Here is a 7,587-nt window from a genome sequence, read left to right on the forward strand (position 1 = left end):
CCTTCATTTTTATGTTCCTGTCCAAAAGTCATCACGATAAGAAACCTGCAAAAATCTTTTAAGATCACATCTTTCAAAACAAATTCTTTGTTCCTGTATTTGATCGAAACCCCACATCACAAACTCACCAAATACTACTGTGAATTACTCATTCTATACCATCAAACCACCTTTCCCTACTAACCACTATCGAAATAGTTACACAAATCAAATCGGATCTGTGTACAATTTAACAATAGAATACATAACACTTCAATCTTTCCTATATGAACCAACAGATAGATTTCATAGCAGCAGAACTGAATGAATCGATTTACAACTTACAATGAATGATGTTGGATAATAGAAGTATATAATTATATAAATAAATAGGTAAATAAATAAAGGTGTACCAATTTTCGGTTTCTGTTCACTGTAATGGATCGATGATGATAATCACCGACGACAATTAGATCGATGAGGATGATAAATAACGCAGTACCTGTAATTACCGATTGCTAATCTCTTCATGAATTGAACAAACCTCAACTAATACTTCAATTTTTCTATTGATTTGATAACGATGATGATGATGAATCGACGACTTACCATACATTGATGAATGTTGACTGATCGATCGATTGATTTGCGAATCGTAGAAACCATGAACTTCAATATTCGTCTGCGTGGAGATGCAACTATGCTCGATCCACTTTTGGAGCCGACACACAGAAATAGAAACGGAGTGCAAATAATCTGTTAAACCAAACCTGGGTACTGGACTTTTGTTTGATTGGTTATTTGGGCCGATGACTAATAATGGGCTGATGGAGTAATAGGCCTAGGTTTATCATTTGGGCTTCATGTTTAGAAATGGTGGACTAAGCTCACATGATGTTAAATGGTATACTTTATTATTACTAGTACTAGTATTAGTAATTAGTATTATCCTAATTATTATTGTTATTAAAATTAATATTAGAAAAATTATCATTTTATTTAAAACTATCATTTTTTATTTATCATTATTAGTATTATTATCATTTTTATCAATATCATTTTAATATTAATATTACGATTTGGTTAACATATTGTTAGGGTTATGATTAAAAATATAATTAAAGTATGATTTAATTGAATTATTGATATTATCGTTATTGTTATCTTTATTGATATGTTATTATTATTATAACTATTATTAAGTATTATTAATATTATTATTATTATTATTATTATTATTATTATTATTATTATTATTATTATTATTATTATTATTATTATTATTATTATCATTATTATTATTATTATTATTATTATTATTTTAAACATTAATATTATTATAATAAATATTAATTATTAGGTCAAAAGCATATGTATAAAATAAGTATATTAATTAAGCTATTAACAAAACACATAATTTATTAAGATAACATTTATATCAATAATAATATATAAATTCGTTCAATTGCAATTGTATGTGTTAATATATATATAAATGATATAGGTTCGTGAATCCGAGGCCTACCTTACACTTGTTCAATGACGTTATATGTATTTTTACTACAAAATACAATAGGTGAGTTTCATTATTCCCTTTTTATATATATTTTTGGGCTGAGAATACATGCAATGTTTTAATAACTGTTTTACAATATTTATATGCGTGAGTTTCATTAATCCCTTTTTAAATGCTTTTACAATATATATTTTTGGGACTGAGAATACATGCACTGCTTTTATAACTGTTTTACAAAATAGACACAAGTAATTGAAACTACATTCTATGGTTGAATTATCGAAATCGAATATGCCCCTTTTTATTAAGTCTGGTAATCTAAGAATTAGGGAACAGACACCCTAATTGACGCGAACTCTAAAGATAGATCTATCGGGTCCAACAAGCCCCATCCAAAGTACCGGATACTTTAGTACTTCGAAATTTATATCATGTCCGAAGGAGGATCCCGGAATGATGGGGATATTCTTATATGCATATTGTGAATGTCGGTTACCAGGTGTTCAATCCATATGAATGATATTTTTGTCTCTATGTATGGGACGTATGTTTATGAGAAATTAAAATATGAAATCTTGTGGTCTATTAAAATATTGAAATGATTGTTTTGATAAACTAATGAACTCACCAACCTTTTGGTTGACACTTTAAAGCATATTTATTCTCAGGTATGAAAGAAATCTTCCGCTGTGCATTTGCTCATATTAGGGATATTACTTGGAGTCGTTCATGACATACTTCAAAAGACGTTGCATTCGAGTCTTTGAGTTCATCAAGATTATTATTAAATCAATTATATTTGAATATATTATGAAATGCTATGCATGCCTGTCAACTGTCAGTGTAACGAAAGTTTGTCTTTTAAAAACGAATGCAATGTTTATAAAATGTATCATATAGAGGTCAATTACCTCGCGATGTAATCAACTGTTGTGAATCGTTTGTAATCGATATGGACTTCGTCCAGATGGATTAGGACGGGTCTCTACAATCACAAGATTTAGTTTAAAGTTGATTGATATAGAAATATCAATCTAAAAGTGTTGCTGCAGTTTGTAATATCGCTACTAAACAAGTTTACCGTATGACACTATAACAACCCTCATATTTCCATACTTGAATTGACTAATTTGCCTATAGGGTTGTTATCCATACGTAATATATAATTAAATTCGACGTTGATCAAATATTTATTTTTAGTCGACACTTTTTGTTAACTAAAGTTTACACTAATTATATAAAATAACTTTAGTTAATATTAATATTAATGCGTATTATATTTAAAACTATATGAAACATAATTATTAATTAAATGATAAGTTATTTTAATCATTATATATATATTTTTAACTTATTAAAAAAAGAAATTTTTTTATAAATTAAATAATGAGCCCATGAATTTTGACTAAATATTTTCAAAAACAAAAACTTATTAAAAACATTTTTAACATGTTTTTATTTTTTGTCAAAATTGGCACCTTTATTTTATTTATATTTTTTCTTTTCACCAACCATTTTTTTTCCTATAAATACTCACTTCCATTTCATAAAAACTTGTATCAAATCTTTGAAAAAACTCTCTCACAAACTTGGGAAAGTACTTGAGGTATTTTCTATATTTTTTTATCGAATTGCTTATATTTTTTTGTATATTCTTTAAAAATTCGAATTTAATATATATAAATTATTTTTATATGTTATAATTAGTATTATAAGTATTATGATGTATAAAAATAATTTTGATAATTTATGGAATATTATTTATAATTAAATACGAATTATGTAGTATTTAAACATAAAAACAATATAAAATTCGTAATAAAATATTAATCAGTAATAAAAATAATTATAATTTTTTTTGAGATTATTATACTTTTATAAACAAGTGAAAATTATAAAAATTAAATAAATGGGAGGATTAGTATTTAAAAAGAATTTACTTTTGCATTATTCTAAACCAAGAGAAATAATAAAGAAAATACAAAATAAATACAAATGTGTATTAAATATTTTTATAAAATTTTTATATGATTAGTAGCATCACTAGATACTTTAAAAAAATATAAAAATTAACTTTAAATTATTTTTCCTATTTATTTAATTATAGGCAGATTACAATGGTTAAATAATTAGAAAACATTAAATAAATAATATTTTGATATAAAATTTGATTTAATAATTTTTATAACATTTTTACATAATATAGAACCTGTAAAAAATATAAAATTATTTATTTAGGTCAATTTAATATTTATTACCTAATTAAATTTGATTAATATAAACCGAGTATATATATAAAGAAAAGTGGGAAATAAATACAAAAACTTGATAAAATTATTTTTATAAAATATCCTACTGAATTGTATAATTAACTAAGTTTATAAAAATTATAAATATAATATTTAATGAATTAATATTCGAATTAACATATATTAGTATGATTTTCGATTAACATAAGTATATTACATATACTAAATTAATATTATTATTATAACTTACGGTTAATAACTAAGTATACTATATAATAAAGTATAATGCTTATAATGTAAGTTAATAACAATACATTATTAATAAACACTTATTTTATAACTATACTAATTTAATAATAATAATAACTTATAGTATATAATATAAGATAATCAAATTGTTAATACATTAACAAATATAATATAACATATATAATAACATATAAACCTAAAGTGAAGGTTAATCAAAGATAATGTACAATTCATGTGAACTTCATCGCTACTCACGGTCGTAAGTGAATGATGTCTAGGTTGCCATTTATGGGTAAGCTTGTGTATCTCGAATGCCATGACTTAGATTCTGGTCAAGAGTCCTGGGCCCCCGGTTACATCTGGTCATTCCTGACTTATTTGATAGCAACGAAGTTTGAGTAAAGTTATACAACGTCTTGCTAAAGATTAACCCGAACTTTCTAAAATTGGAAAATTACTATAAGTGGAAACTTTTCATAAATAGTAACCTTCCGAAAATGGATATTCTTTAGTGAACCATTACTATCAATATAGTACTATATACTATTTTCTGTTAGGCAATGTCTGATCATACGTTCTATCTCTAGGTTGAGATCTCAGTCACGTCCTTCTGTTCAATTCTTTCGTGGAATACTCTTTTGTGCTACTAAGGTGAACTTCATAGCCCCACTTTTTATTGTTTCATAACTGTTTTACAACTTTTGGGGTGAGACACATGCTTGCTTTATAACTGTTTTACGCTTAGACACAAGTACTAAATTGTTAACTATGCTGTCATGCTTTGATTCATGCTAAATCCCTACCGTAATATCGTTAATTGCTACGTTTAAATGCAAACTTAATTATTGTGAGTAGGCCTATTGAGAGTAACGTCTCTAACCATTCGACCGTTGGTCTTTGGTTACATAATAATGATTCCACGACACTGACAGTACAAGGTGTTATAGGGTAAACTTGTTTAGTAGCGATATTACAAAATGCAGCAACACTTTTAGATTGATATATCTATATTGATCAACTTTAAACTAAATCTTGTGGTCTAAAACTTTGGATATTATTTATAAACCTGTGAATTTCACTCAACCTTTTTGGTTGACACTTTAAGCATGTTTTATCTCAGGTGATGATTGAGCTAGCTGTTTGCAACTTTGTGATGATAGATTTGATGCTTGCATGGAGTCCACATCGCATATTATATTTTAGTTCATAAACATTTATTTTACATTTTAATAATAATGTAAACATGTATTACTGCTTCCGCTGTTTTATTAACAAAGGTTTTATTTAAAAAGTCTCATATAGAGTCGTTCTCGTTTATACAATTGTGTTATGATATGATTGGTCACAATTACCCCTGGTCCATTTTGGGGGGTGTGACAGACACCTTGTACTGTCAGTGTCGTGGAATCATTATTATGTAACCAAAGACCAGCGATCAAATGGTTAGAGGCGTTACTCTCAATAGGCCTACTCACAATAATTAAGTTTGCATTTAAACGTAGCAATTAACGATATTACGGTAGGGATTTAGCATGAATCAAAGCATGACAGCATAGTTAACAATTTAGTACTTGTGTCTAAGCATAAAACAGTTATAAAGCAAGCATGTGTCTCACCCTAAAAGTTATAAAACAGTTATGAAACAGTAAAAAGTGGGGCTATGAAGTTCACCTTAAATAGCAGTTGAAGATATTCCACAAAGAAAAGAAATGACGGAAGTAAGTAACGGAGATCTCAACCTCAAATTTCTTCAAAATTTGGAGAGAAAGATTTAGGGGTTGTGTGAAAAATATATGAGTTTTAGGTTGGTATTTATAGGTAAAAATGGTAGGTGAAAAAGAAAAAAAAATAATAAAATAAAAATTTCAAGGATGCCAATTTTGACAAAAATTAAAAAAAATGTGGAAAATGTTTTTGATAAGATTGTTTTTGAAAAAAAAATAAGAAAAGTATTAGTCAAATTTCATGGGCTTGAATTGTATAAAAAAAATCTTTTTTTTAGCTACAAATATAAATATAATTACTAATTAAAATAACTTATCATTTAATTAATCATTATGTTACATATAGTTATATATATATATATATTACTCATTAACATTAATATTAACTAAAGTTATTTTACATAATATATATAAACTTTAGTTAACAAAACGTGTCGACTAAAATTAAATATTTAATCAACGTCGAATTTAATTATATATTACGTATGGATAACAACCCTATAGGCAAATTAGTCAATTCAAGTATGGAAATGTGAGGGTTGTTATAGTACCTCCCTGTTAAAGAAAACTTCGTCCCAAAGTTTTAAGTAGACTTCTCGGATGCATCGGCAGTTGAGAAGAGGTGGGGATATTTCCGTTTTATTTGGTCTTCACGTTCCCAGGTATACTCGGGGCCTTGCGTGAATTCCAACGGATAGAATATTGTTTTATTTCAAGAGTTTAAATCATACGAACCATAATTTCTATAGGTTCTTCAATGTAGTGCATTTTATTATTAATGCGGAGGTCATTCATAATGATGATGTTATACAGGTATTTTTTAGTAAATTGGATACATGAAATGTGTTAAGAATAATATTAAGCTCATTTAAACCTTGAGCGTTTATGCCGCAATATTAGGGCAGACAAAACAGAGAGGAGTTCGTGAAAATCACGGTCATGAAATTTGATAGAGATCGTCATTGTTTACAACAAAAATGATGAATATGAGTTGAAAAATAGAGTTTTATCGCCTTTGAATAATATGGATAAAACGATTTGATTATAGGAAGAGTATAAACGAAGCTATCGTAAAAGTTTGAAATAAGGAAATACCTGTTTGCCTTAACTTTTGACATAATTAAAGTTGATTTCCGGAATTCAAGGGATTTAAAGAAAATCTTTATAATCTGTATAAGATTTGATTCTCCGGTAATTAAGGAAATTAAAATTGCCTTAATTGCTGTGTCTGAAATTTTGCTATAAATTAGCTTCTTCTGTTTCATTATTTTCATCACTTCTATACTTTCTTTCTCGATTCATACTTCCAAAGATTGTGAAAATGCTCCATCCAGTTCTTATCCTGGATATTTTTCTGACTATCGTTTCTGTCATTCTTCTTTTTCATTTACCCCCAGAGGAATCTATTTACTTCTACAATTACCTTGGGGTTATAGTGTTTTTAATTCTCTCGTGTCTTTATGTTGATATACGCATTGATATACACAGTTTATAATTTTCGTGTTGTTATCGGGCTTTATATTTTCCCTTATATGTCGGAGCTCTATGCTCTTGTTATTCCTTCCCGACTTCAAGTCAGGAGAATAATGGTCCAGAATTCGTAGGTATGAAGTTTCGAATGATCATAATATACAAAGCAGAAGGAAAAGTAATAGCACGATTTGATTTGTCAAATTACCAGAATTACTATGGATAGAACTATCAAGAATATATGTTCTTGATATGTTCAGAGGTTAAGTAGAATGTAAAAGTCGTGTAACATGGCAAATGATGATTATAAAGTCTATGAATCATCATCTTCTATTAAAAATTTAGCATGACTTACTGTAATATAATCACATTGGCCTGACGTCATTATATTATACTAATT

Source organism: Rutidosis leptorrhynchoides, chromosome 2 (genome assembly GCF_046630445.1).
Source record: "Rutidosis leptorrhynchoides isolate AG116_Rl617_1_P2 chromosome 2, CSIRO_AGI_Rlap_v1, whole genome shotgun sequence".
Classification (NCBI taxonomy): domain Eukaryota; kingdom Viridiplantae; phylum Streptophyta; class Magnoliopsida; order Asterales; family Asteraceae; genus Rutidosis; species Rutidosis leptorrhynchoides.